This window comes from Budorcas taxicolor, chromosome 9 (assembly GCF_023091745.1).
Source record: "Budorcas taxicolor isolate Tak-1 chromosome 9, Takin1.1, whole genome shotgun sequence".
Taxonomy (NCBI): Eukaryota; Metazoa; Chordata; class Mammalia; order Artiodactyla; family Bovidae; genus Budorcas; species Budorcas taxicolor.
Genome location: NC_068918.1, coordinates 93,275,580 through 93,288,982, shown reverse-complemented (window position 1 = coordinate 93,288,982; position 13,403 = coordinate 93,275,580). Strand labels below are relative to the sequence as shown.

At 53.7% G+C, this 13,403-nt stretch overlaps 1 long non-coding RNA gene across 1 annotated transcript; it reads right to left on the bottom strand.

Moving 5' to 3' along the window:
* Positions 1-8,300: 8,300 nt before the first annotated feature.
* On the bottom strand, positions 8,301-10,528 carry LOC128053425 (uncharacterized). The gene is made up of 3 exons (XR_008199921.1): positions 10,477-10,528; positions 9,785-10,175; positions 8,301-9,600 (listed from the first exon to the last, which is right to left on the bottom strand). It is a non-coding gene; the product is annotated as an uncharacterized LOC128053425 (long non-coding RNA).
* Between the last annotated feature and the right edge of the window lie 2,875 nt (positions 10,529-13,403).

Here is a 13,403-nt window from a genome sequence, read left to right as displayed (position 1 = left end):
CTGTGGTGTTGGAGACGACTCTTGAGAGTCCCTTGGACTGCAAGGAGATCTAACCCATCAATCCTAAAGGAAATCAACCCTGGATATTCATTGGAAGGACTGATGCTGAAACTGAAGCTCCAATACTTTGACTGATGCGAAGAACTGACTCATTGGGAAAGACTCTGATGCTGGGAAAGATTGAGGGCAGGAGGAGAAGGGGATGACAGAGGATGAGATGGGTGGATGGCATCACTGACTTGATGGGCATAAGTCTGAGCAAGCTCCGGGAGTTGGTGATGGACAGGGAGGCCTGGCGTGCTTCTGTCCACGGGGTCGCCAAGAGTCGGACACACTTAGCAACTGAACAACAGCCAATGGAGGGGGCACGGCCAGCCCCCGGCCCTGGCGACTGTGAAGGGTGGCAGCGGCTCGTCTCCCGAGTTCACATTCAACCCTGGGGGACACCTCCTCGGCACCGCGGGTCCTCGGCCCTGATTGGTGGTCGCGGTTGTAGCTGAGAGTCCTAGAGATCCCGCGTCTCCGGGTGGAGGCAGGGCTTGGCGGTCTCACGAGGAAAAGCTGCCCAGGCCTCTCTCACTCCCTGAGGCCAGGGCACACTGAGGGTCTCAGGCCCCGCTGAGGGGAGGGCCTCGCAGCGCCAGCTTACCTGGGCCAGCCTTGCAGAGGGGGAGCCCACCCACCTCCAACCACAACCTGGATTTTCAGGCCCTCAGGCAGTGGAGAACAGGACACAGAAGAAAAGCTCTGACCTCCTCCTCGCTCTCTCTGCAGGAAGCATTTCAAAATGCTGGGCACCATCACTGACTTAATTAGCAAAACAGTTGCTATTTTTCTCTTCTTTGTTATGCTTCTGTCAGCTTTTGAATAATTAAAATCTGTTGCGATTCATTTTCTATTTTCTTCCAAATAGCTCTTCTCTTCTACGCTTCATTCAGCACCCACATTTTGCTTTTTTTTTTTTAAAGAAGAGCCCCTCACTTGTGCCAGGTCCAGGCCTTGCAATCCTGCCCCCTCCACGTGGAAACCACAGGACCAGGTGGGCCCAGGGCTGCAGGGGGTCTGGGTGAAGCAGAGTGGCCACCCTAAACCCTAAGAATCCCGAGAGCAGAAAGGAAAGATTTTTAGGAGCTGCCCTGGGTCTGGAATTTTGGGGAGTGGCAGAGATGTCAAAGAAGAATTGTAAGGAATGCTGCTGGGAGGTTTGCTTGTACTTCTGCCTGGGTGTGTGTGTTTTGGTGGGAGGAGGAGGCTGGTGGGAGGCAGAGAAAGAAACACAAAATTTAAGTTTTTCTAAAAAATGTTTTTTAAATTTCTTTCTGGCTGTGCTGGGCCTTTGCTGCTGTGCGGGCTCTCCTCTGGTTGTGGTGAGTGGAGGGTGTGTGCGGCAGCTTCTCTTGCTGTGGAGCGCAGGCTCTCGGGCCCTGGGCTTCAGGAGTGGCCCCTGGCTCAGCAGCTGCGGCTCCGGGCTCTGGAGCCCCGGCTCAGCAGCTGTGGTGCTTGGGCTTGCTCGCTCTGCGGCATGTGGGCTCTTCTGCCCAGGGACTGAACCCGTGATTCCTGCATTGGCAGGAGGATTCTTTACCCCTGAGCCTCCAGCGAAGCCCTGAACTTAAGCATTTTTAAAGCTTTCATTTTTCTGACAGCCAAGCTGTGTTCCTTGGGTGTTCAGTTCAGTTCAGTTCAGTCGCTCAGTCGTGTCCAACTCTTTGCAACCTCATGGACTGCAGCATACCAGGCCTCCCTGTCCATCACCAACTCCCAGAGTTTACTCAAACTCATGTCCATTGAGTCAGTGATGCCATCCAACTATCTCAATCTTTGTCATCCCCTTCTCTTGCCCTCAATCTTTCCCAGAATCAGAGTCTTTTCCAATGAGTTGGCTCTTTGCATCAAGCGGCCAAAGTATTGGAGTTTCAGCTTCAACATCAACCATTCAACCTTGGATGTTGCTTTCAGTCAAAAATGGGCCCCGTGGAACCTGGGTGTTTCGGTCTGGATGGACACTCAGGACTGCCCCCGTCTGTGGACGCCCTGGTGCCCGGCTGGCTGACCCGCTATGGGCTCCTCTTCCCTGCCCCGCTCCCTCCTCCACCCCAGCGGTCCCCAGGCTTCTCCCCCAACCTCGCTCTGGGAGCCCCCTCCCTCCAGCTGGCCTGGCTGCTGACCCTGGAGGGAGTCCAGGCTGCCCTCATCTGTCCTGCCCCCTTGTACCCTGGACCCCACTGCCCTTCTGCTCATCTTGTGCGGCCCCCGCCTCTGCTCGAGAGGCTCGAGCTCCTGGCGGCCACAGTCGGACGTGGTCTGACCACCCCTCCCTGCCCCCGGAGAGGACAAGCCTCGATGTGCTGTGGTCCTTCACCTGAGCCCGTGTGGACTGAACGTCCTGGACCACAGCACCGTGCCCTGCGGGCAGGGGACCCGCTCGCTGGGGGCACGACCGTGTCACAGGGCAGGCGGCAGCGCTTGGTCAGTGTGAGGAGGCTCGAGGAGACCCCTCCCCACGGATGGGCCGGGTCGAGGGGCCCTCACCCCCCGGCGCTTTCTTCCTTCTCCCCAGACGCTGCTCTTCCGTAAACGCCCCTCCACCGACTCTCCCGTGCGGTCTGTTTTCCCCGTCGGGTTATTAGCTGGTGGTTTTCTGGGCTGAAGTGCATTTCTGCTGCAGCTGGATCATGTTTTCAACCTGTCTGGAGCCTTAATTCATTATTCATGCTGTGTATGGATGAAGCTAAAATTAAACGAACCAGTTCCAACTTTCCGCCTCAGTCGGACTCTTCACTTCTGTGACGAGCCGAAGTGACCAGTCGGGGTCAGTCTGGCGTGAGGCTCGAGCACGGCCCGCCCGCCGGCCACGCTGACCTCTGCTCAGCCTGCCTCAGGCCGTCCCGCCTCTGGGGAAACGGCAGGATGACCCTGTCTGCTCCCCCCAACAGTGGCTTTGGTCATCGCAGTAAATTCCTTGATCTGACTCTGATATCAATACTCGGACCCAGTAAATGTAAGGCCAGTAGACCCAGTAAACTGCAAACAGATGGTAAGAATCAGAGCTGACACCCCGGACGCTAACCCTGGGCTGTACCAAACATGTATCTCCCTGCGTAACCCTACAGCAGGCTGAGGGAGGTGTTGTGAGCCCATTGGGTGGATGGGAAGACTGAAGCACAGGAGGACAGAAGAGCTTGCCACCACCGGCACAGCCATCCTGGCGTCAGCACCTCGACTCTTCCAAGATCCTGATCTCGCTGCTAGGAATCACACCTCTGTGCTGAATCAGTGTGCCGTGGGGCCAGAAACTGCTGCAATTTAACAGCAGCCACAACAAAAACAGCCCAGTTAAAAACGGGCCATTGGAATAGACATTTTTCCAAAGGAGATGTACGCAGTAAACACATGAAAAGATGCTCAAAATCACTAATCATCAGTAAATGCAAATCAAAACCACAGTGAGACACTTTCTCACACCCATAAGGATAGAAAGTGAAAGTGGAGTCACCCAGTCGTGTCCGACCTTTTGCGACCCCATGGACTGTAGAGGCCCCTCTGTCCGTGGGATTTTCCAGGCAATAGTCCTGGAGTGGATTGCCATTTCCTTCTCCAGGGGATCTTCCCAACCCAGGGATTGAACCCAGGTCTCCCGCATTGTAGACAGACGCTTTACCGTCTGAGCCACCAGGGAAGGCACCACCCATAAGGACGGGCACTGTCAGAAAAAAACAAGAAACAAACAGAAAATGATCACTATTGTCAAAGATGTGGAAAAGCTGGAACCTTCGTATACTGTGAATGAAAACGTAAAATGGTACAGGCACTAGGGAGACTGCATGGAGATGCCTCAAAAAGTCACCAACAGTACGGCCATCAGCCCAGTACTCTCACTGCTGGGTATACACCCCAATTCAAAGCAGGGTCTCAAAGACGTCTTTGCGCACCGTGTCTATCCCAGCGGTACTCACGAAAGGCGGAAGCAACCCAAGTGCATGCTCTTCACTGATACGTGGATGAGGAAGACGTGACGTGTCAGGTACGGTGTGTATGGAATGGAATACTGTCCAGCCATGGACATAAGGAGATCGTGTCACGTGATATAACTTGGAAGAACCTTGAGGGTATTACACTATGTGAAATAAGCCAGTTACAAAAAGACAAATACTGGACAGTTCCATCCACGTGAAATGTGTGAAATACTCAAAACCAGAGAAAGAGACGGAGGAAAGATGGAGTCAAGGACTGAGGGGAGGGGGAGAGGAGTTAGTGTCTAACTGACGCAGAGGACGGCCCAGGCGGCTCAGATGGTGAAGAACCCGCCCGCAGTGCGGGAGACCCAGGTTTGATCTCCGGGTCGGGAAGATCCCCTGGAGAAGGAAATCTCCAGGACTCTTGCCTGGAGAACCCCATGCACAGAGGAGTCGGTGAACTGCAGTCCATGGGGTCGCAGAGTCGGACACGACTGAGTGACTAACACTGAAGCAGAGTTTCAGTGTTACCAGACCAAGAAGTTGCAGAGAGCCTTAAAACGCTGGTGAACTCTTCACTTAAAAGGGTTAAGATGATGTATTTAATGTTATGTATTTTTACCGTAATAATAAAAAAAATAAATGGATGAATTCTTTGAAAGATGTAGCTTTCCAAAGCTGACTCAAGAAAAGACAAAACACCTAAATAGCCCAATGTCTACTAAACTAGACTCCACAATGCTAAGCCGCCTCACAGAGAGCACTCCAGACTCAGGTGCCTTCTCTGTATTCTATTTATTTCTCCCTTTTGCAGTTCCTATAAAAAGTAAGACCAATTTCACGGTCACTTTAAGAAAGCTCAGGAGGAGTGACATTTTCTAATTTGATTCATAAGGTCAACATAACACTGATATCCAGACTAGAAACGACAAGAAGAGTATCCTTCATGGACATATTTTTGAAAAATGTGTACAAGTTGTTAGAAAATAAAATTTAGCAGCATATAAAAAGAGTAATATTACCATACAGAGACACTCATAAATGAATGGAGGATAATACGTTTTCCAGAAGCACACCCACGTGTCAATGGTTAAGCTGGTTTCCATTAGTTACTCTAATGGGGATAAAATGGTCTCTTTTCAACAGTTCTTACTGGAACAAACCAGTCTCCAGATGATTCCCAGCTCCTTACGTCACACCACACACACAAAATTAACTAGAAATGAATCACAGACCTAAATAGAAAAGCTAGAATGTGCAATGTCTAAAAATCTTTGCAGCATTCGAGGACACCAAACTCTCTAAACCTAAAAGAAAAGACCTGGTAAATTTGATTTCATCCAAATTCCAAACTTACTCTTCAAAGACACGGTTAAGATGAAAAGGCAAGTCGCAGATTGGGAGGGAAATTTGGCAATCCTTTTATCTGACCAAGGACAATATATAATCTAATCCAACAATCCAAAATATTAAGATGGGTCACCCTGTAATAAATGGACTAACAATTTGAACAGAAACTGCACAGAAGAAGGTATATGAATAATCCCAAAGCACGTGAAATGATACCTGCCAGCACGGGTTGTCAGGGACCCACACTGGAACACTACCTCATGCCCCCTAGAGTGATTAAGATGTTGGCAAAGAAGTCAAATAATCACAGCTCACACCCTGTTACTGAGGATGTAAAATGGCAAGTGTTTGGTGAAGAGTTTGGCAGTTTCTTATAAAGTTAAATACACAGTGATTCTGTTCCTTGCTGCTTCCTCAAGAGATATGAAAACACAGGTCCTTACAAAATTCATACACAAATATTAATGGCAACTTCATTTATAATAGTTCCAAACTAGAAACAACCCAAATGTCAAAAAGCAGAATATATAACGTATCAATGTATATTCACACAGAAGACAATTATTGCACAGTAGAAAGAAGTGCACCCACTGACACGTACAAGATGAACTGATCTCAGAAACAAAAAGTCAGACGAAAAAGAGCGTTTACTGTGTGAGTCCAGTGACATGATGATATGGTTCTAGAGCAGGTGGAACTGACTGATGGTGACGGGAGTCAGCCCAGCGTCTGCCCAGGGCCAGGGAGGTCTGGGACGAGGATCAGACTCCAAAGACCAGAGGAACACTTTTGGGGTGATCTTGGAGGTTGTGGAGGTCACAAATGGAGGCAATATTGCCAAAATCTGTCAAATTCGACACTTAAAATGGGTGTCTTTTATGCGTGGAATTACACCAGGCCCCTCTGTCTGTGGGCTTCTCTAGGCAAGAGTACTGCAGTGGGTTGCCATTTCCTCCTCCAGGGAATCTTCCCGACCCAGGGATCGAAGCTGCATCTTCCATGTCTCTTGCAGATGAGTTCGCTACCCCTAGGGCACCTGGGAAGCCCTAAGAAAGTTAACCCCCTGCCCCCGCAAAGAAATGTCCAACAGGGACTTTGTCCTGCTGCGAAAACCACTGGGGAAACAACAGGACCTACTCTTGGCTTCTTTTTGTTGGTTGTACAAACGTGCTCTTTCATACAGATGCCTGAGGTCAATTTAAAAACAGTAGCTGTGCTTTTCTGAATTTTCAAAGTTATTAAATGAGATAAAACACAGAGGTCTTTGGAGAGAAAGAGCCCTGGCATTTCAGGTGGGGCTCTGGGGAGTCTCCTACACTTGACGCCCGTGAGAGCGGAGGAGAGACGGTGAGGCTGTCACCCCTCACTCCTGGCGTCCACGCGGCGCAGAGGGATACACAGGTCAGACCTGATGGGCTGCTCCCCGATGACGAGGCCACTGGCGAGTGTGTCAGGAAATAAAATGAGCCGTGACGTGTTCTTCTATCAGCTGGGGGAGGTAAGCTCCCAGACCCCCAGCGTCGGGGGCAGGTGGATTCTCCAGGAGACCCGAGCACGTGTTATAAAGTTACGTCGGTGAACAGCGCGCCGTGTTCGGCACTTGGACAGCATAGAGCTACCGTTCTCTTTATCTGTGGAACTTACTGCTTTTCACGTCTCAGGATTTACCTACATTTCAAAGGGAGGGAAAGGCCAGCTGAAAAACCCCTCCTCACTCACTGTTGTTCCCGGCTGGCTCGTGACCTTGGGAGGTCTCCCGCCACCTGCACTTGGCAAGGGATTCGAAACAAAGTGGTGAAGAGGCTGTGATCGGCTTGTGGTGGGAGGATCTTGCCGTGAACCAGTGACCGCACTTCCCCAGAGGCAGTGCTTCCTGGCGTCCCAGGCGAGGAAAGGGTGGGAGGCGATGGCCCCCTGCCCCCCACCCCCCGCCCCGAGCGGAGGGCACTGCAGGCCTGGCCACAGCACTCGGGATAGAGGGAGGCTAGTCTGCAGATATTCACAGGCCCTTGTTCACAACTCCCTGGCTTCACAGGAAACCTGACCCTGGGGGCCGGGTCAAGCCCGTCTGCCATGAAATACAACGTTTTCCTTAATTCTCTTCCACCCGCTCCCATGGCCGAGGATGGCTCCCACCTGCCTGCTTCCCACTAAACATCCTCTGTGCTAGGCTTCTGTTCAGCATCCAGGATACCGCACTGGAAAGAAACTGAGGGTTGCCCGCCACGCCTACAGCCCTCTGAGCTGCAGGTCTGGACCCTTGGGGCTCTGCCGCCGGGCCCACAGAGGATGGGGAGAGTGGCTGTCAACCAGAGGCCCAGGAGCAGGGACTCCAGGCCCTTCTGTCCCCCCTTAGGGAATCTGACTGGACACACGTGTGCAGACACGCATGCAGAAGTGTGCACGCACGCTCACACGTGTGGGCACCCAAGTGCACACCTGTCCGTGCAAGGCACACATGCATGCACATAGGTGTACAGACAAGTCATGTACACAGATGCACACGCATGTGCACACACACTCTGCCGGGAAGGACTGGGGAATGGACAGTCCTGGAAGCTGCCGGTGCGCCGTCTCTTCCGTCTCCTGGAAGCTGGCACAGGAGAGAACATCACACTGCCTGAGAAGAGGGAGCTGAGTGGCTGTCCAGGCTGGCTGGGGCGTGAGTGGGTGATGTCAGCCCCCTCCTGGCCTGTCAGCACCCCTCCTGGCCTGCTAGCCCCGCTTTTGGCCTGTCGACCCCCCTCCTGGCCTGCTGGCCCCCCTCCTGGCCTGCTAGCCCCGCTTTTGGCCTGTCGACCCCCATCCTGGCCTGCTGGCCCCCTCCTGGCCTGTCGACCCCCATCCTGGCCTGCTAGGCCCGCTCCTGGCCTGTCGACCCCCCTCCTGGCCTGCTGGCCCCCCTCCTGGCCTGCTGGCCCCCCTCCTGGCCTGTCGACCCCCCTCCTGGCCTGCTGGCCCCCCTCCTGGCCTGCTGGTCCCCCTCCTGGACTGTCTGCCAAGCCGAGCGTTCAGGGTGCAGACCCCGGGGTTGATGGGCCTCCTGGAGAGCAAGGCCCATTGGAGGGGTCGAGCCTGCTTCTCTGGACGAGGCCTCTGGGGCTTCAGGGGCCCCTAGTGTGGGCCTGAGTCAGTGCTGCCTCCACCCCCGGGGGGCGCGGGGACCCGGGGCCCACCTGCCCGAGGGACGTTTGAAGCAGGAGACGTGCTGTGGGTGTGAGCTGCCCCTTAGCGTGAGCTCAGCTCAGCTCAGCTCAGCTCAGTCCAGTTGCTCAGTCGGGTCCGACTCTGTGCGACCCGATGAATCACAGCATGCCAGGCCTCCCTGTCCATCACCAACTCCCACCCAAACCCATGTTCATCGATTTGGTGATGCCATCCAGCCATCTCATCCTCTGTCGTCCCCTTCTCCTCCTGCCCCCAATCCCTCCCAGCATCAGGGCCTTTTCCAATGAGTCAACTCTTCACATGAGGTGGCCAAAGTACTGGAGTTTCAGCTTCAGCATCAGTCCTTCCAATGAACACCCAGGACTGGTCTCCTTTAAGATGGACTGGTTGGATCTCCTTGCAGTCCAAGGGACTCTCAAGAGTCTTCTCCAACACCACAGTTCAAAAGCATCAATTCTTTGGCACTCAGCTTTCTTCACAGTTAACTCTCATATCCATACATGACCACAGGAAAAACCATAGCCTTGACTAGATGGACCTTTGTAGGCAAAGTAATGTCTCTGCTTTTTAATATGCTGTCGAAGTTGGTCATAACTTTCCTTCCAAGGAGTAAGCGTCTTTTAATTTCATGGCTGCAGTCACCATCTGCAGTGATTTTGGAGCCCAGAAGAATAAAGTCAGCCACTGTGTCCACCGTTTCCCCGTCTGTTTGCCATGAAGCGACGTACAACATGAAGTCCTGACGCTTTAGCGGTGGCCCCTCGGTAGGCACGCCCTGAGTGCCACTGTCACACAGTCAGAGGCTTAGAGTCTGCTGCAGGAAGCACTTCTGTGGTCCTTGAGTAGAGGGGCAAGGAGCCCTCCCAAGGTCAGGGGTCGGGCAGGAGCATAGCCGGTGGGCGCCCAGCTGGTGGGAGGACACAGGGCTTGGAGCCTGAGTTCGTCTGGGGAGCTCTGGGTGGCGGGGGTGCAGCAGGGGGTGGCAACGGAGAAGGGGCTGGAGCAGGGCTGGCGGCGGGTGCGGGGCTGGAACAGAGCGAGGCGCAGGAGAGCAGACGAGCTCTGGTCACACCCTGTCCCGACCTCCTCCCCGAGAGCTACAGGGAGCGCCTGCCACGCTGGTCTGCTGTTCAAAGAAAACAAGATCACATAAGGTTTCTGTAGCTTCCCCCCTTTTTTTTTTAACAGGAAAAAAAAAAACAAACAAACACAATGACTATTATTCTGACCCCACCCAGGAATGTGAGGCCAGGCTAGTTAAACATTAGAAGTTGATTTGAGCAGAGCAAGCCGTTAAAATGGAGAATTACCTTTTTTTTTTTAAAGAGCTGCTGTGTTTTAGAAGCAATGCATGTGCTTTTTCTACATCCGATAGAATCAATGACGGTCTGTTGAGGGCCAAGTCCAAGGCATCAACAGGAGTCTGCCGGCTGCCGGCAGCGGCGGGGAAGAGGGGGTTCGGAGCCTTGGGGCAGGGGCCCGGGGCGGCCCAGCAGCAGGCCCGTCTGCGCTCTGTCCTCTCTCGCCAGCCCCGTCGGGCGCAGCTGCGCACGTCCACTCACCACCCTCTCAGCCCCAACGAGGCCCCCGTGGCGGGGACAGACTGGCCCACCTGGGGTCTGTCCTCCCGAGGAGACCCGCCTCCTGAGGCCCCACAAGCCAGACTGCTCTTCTTGGGGCATTAAGCCTCAAAATGTGAACCTGTATTTAAAACAAAAAGAGAGGGAGAGAGGCATTTTTTGAGAGAATTTAAAAAAAAACAGAAAAGTACTCAGGCCACACAGAGGAGACTGTCCATTACACTTTGCCCTCCCCGGCCGTCTCTGCGCCCTCCCCGGCCGTCACCGCGTCCTCACCAGCCGTCTCCGGTGTCCTCACCAGCCAGTGTGACCATGTTTGGTCACAATAAACTGTGTATTCAGCTGAGACATACCCGACTCTCTGACCCACCCATCCCTCTAGGAATCTATCCTATGGAATAAAATCACTGATCGAGACGCACCGGAGCACAAGAGCGTGTCCCCAGAACTCCATCTCATGTGAGAAAGGCGATGGCCCTGCTGCCCTCTGATGGGGCGGAGCTGAGTAAACGATTCCACGTCTACCCTGGAATTTTACGCATTTATTAACAATACTGGATCAGTGATGTCTGAATGGATCTGAAGGAATATCCGGTGTTCAGTGAAACAAAACAAGTCAGAGAGGCACGTGTGCACAGTCACATTTCCTGAAAAACAGAAACAATAAGAATCTGTATCTGAGCAGAGAAGCAAAGACACGTGAACGGTGATCACCACAGAGGAACGGGGCGGGGGCCCCCTAGGAGGGGCTGCTAGGAATGGCTTCCAACATACACAGCTCCTTTTTTTCAGTCTGTTATAACAAATGTATATTACTCTTAATATGACTAAGGGAAAACAAGTCAAACAATTTAGCAAAAGTCAGCAACAGTGACAAGTCAGGAAAACACTCCAGACACGCCTGGTAGGGTATTTCCATCTACAGAGGAGTCCCTGTGTGTCCCAGGCCAGGGTTCAGCAGATTTGCTCTGAAATGAGCTGGAGGACAAATATTTTCAGTGACAAGGGCCACAGGCCCCTTGCACCATCTGTCCAGCCCTGCTGTTTATAGCTCAAAAACACCCATATGTCACTGTGGCCACGCTCCAATAAAGCTTTATTTCTGGACACTGAAATTTGAATTTTGTATAATTGGTTTGTGTCATGAAATATTCTTCTTTGGATTTTCTTTTTCAAACTTTCAAAAGCGTAAAAAGACTCCAGGCCACTCACAGGACCAAATCAAATGGAATCAGCATATCTGGTGTTAGAGAGACCCTGCCCTTTTGGACGCGGGATCCCCGAGGCCAGGTTTCAAGAAGAGCAAGCGCTGAGCCGGATGGAGAAAGGCAGGGTGGGGAGAGACGTGAGTCCTGGCACCAGGGCCCCTGTGCCTCCCTCCGTCCCTCCCTGTTGTGCAGAAATGGAAGCTTAAGAGGCATCGTGTATGCTGGCCCTAACCGTGCCCCTGGGTGAAGAGCCTTGGACCACATCGGGCCTGCAGCTGCGGGGGCTGACCGGGGCCCCCAGTCCAACTCTGAGTTCCAGGAAATAGGTGCGAGCGTGGCCGGGCTTGTCCCCAAGACCCCAGAGGACAGGCTGTGGCCCTGGAGGAGCAGGCCTGGTGCTCCGGCTGCAGTGTGCCAGCGGTTCAGGCCCATGGCTTCCCTCTCCCCTCCGGTTGCCACCCCCCTGCCCCTGCCCACAGCCCTGAATTTCCTTCCAAATCAGCTAGGAGCAGGCTGTGCTCAGCCCAGGTCAGTTTTCCGGAGTGAATGACGTTGTCTTCCTACAGGCTCTCACGGTTTCTGAATAATAGTCACCCTACTTCCATCCACTGAGATGGTGATGTGCTTTCAAAGTCGGGCATTGGGTGGGAACTGAGAGGAGGGTCCTTGCCACAGCTGCATGTGTGGGCAGAGGGCAGACGTTGGGTGGGGTGAGGGAGCCCCAAGCTGCTGCATGGACCAGGCACCCAGAACACACAGGGGCTGGGACCCTGCCTGCCTGTCGCGTCGTCCAGAAACCCAGCAACTGGAGACACAGTGAAGCCAACTCTTGTCTCTAAATGGACCCTGACCTGACTTCATTCAGATTCGATTCTATTTCAGCAAGGAGAGGCAAAAAGTCTGTTCTTTTCTGTTCAGACCAGGTGTTGTGCACAAGTGTCAATATGATGCAATTTTCTGTAGCCATTGGTAGGCCTCTATCAAACCTATTAAAATTAAAACATCATTAAATGTGAGAAGAGCACTGGGTGTTCACAACACCACGCCATCAGGTCCTTGTAAGGAAGGAATCGTCCTCTGAAGCAGCTGCTTAGCTCAGAGGCGGTCTGTGTCATCTCCATTCTGGGTGCAGCAGTGATGCTGGCATCGCCATGGCGACCTGCTTTCTCAGGATGCCGGCCACATCCTAAAGGAAAAACTATGACCATTGGCTCCAAGATGTAAAGTCGCCTGCAGCCTTGAAGAATTTCTGCGTTGATTCGCATTTTCTCTCTGCTGGGAATCAATTTTTGATGAAATCTGTTAAGAATATAACTGTCTCTGTCTTGAAAAATAGAACAAAACCTGCAAATCCGAAAGAAAACAGCAGTGCGCTGGGAGACAGGAGCGGGTGGGGCTGGAGGGGCTGGAGGCAGGGCTCCCCAGGAACCAGGGAGGAGCTGGCTGGGTGGAGCTGGGTGGACTGGCCCCAGGGCGGGGTCGGGGTCGAGGGAGCTGGGTGGTGTGGCATGGGGTGGGGAGAGGGGGCAGCTGGGTAGACTGGCCCTGGAGAGGTGGGGGTGGGGAGCTGGGTGGACCTCCTCGGGAAGGGAGCTGGGTGGTGTGGCTTGAGGAGGGGAGGGGGCAGCTGGGTAGACTGGCCCTGGAGAGGTGGGGGCGGGGAGCTGGGTGGGCTGGCCCTGGGGAAGGAAGGTGGGTGGTGTGGCATGCAGCAGGGAGGGGGAAGCAGCTGGGTGGACTGGCCCCGGGCCGCCCAGCCCCACTGCCCGGTGGCCACCCTCGGTCCTAACTCAGGACTCACCAGGAAACCAGGGCTGTTTCCTGCCCAGTAGCCAACGCAGAAGTCGGGGCACAGAGGGCAGAGTCCCACAGTCGGGCTCCAGTTCTGCCTCTGCCGCTCCGGGCCCAGGCGGGGCAGTGGCCAGTCTGCCCGCCTGGCATGAGGCTGGTAGTGCAGGGTAGGAAGCCCTTATCTGGGGCCCGGCTGGCAATAAAACCGTGATGCCTGGCAGTTGTTATTTTCATTTGATTTCATGTGAGGGCAGCTGAACATTAACTCGGCTGAGAACGGAGTGGCGTGTTTCCTTCTAAAGGGCCGTCTCTTCTTCCTCAGTGGTCCACAGGGCCCTCCCAGGCCTGGA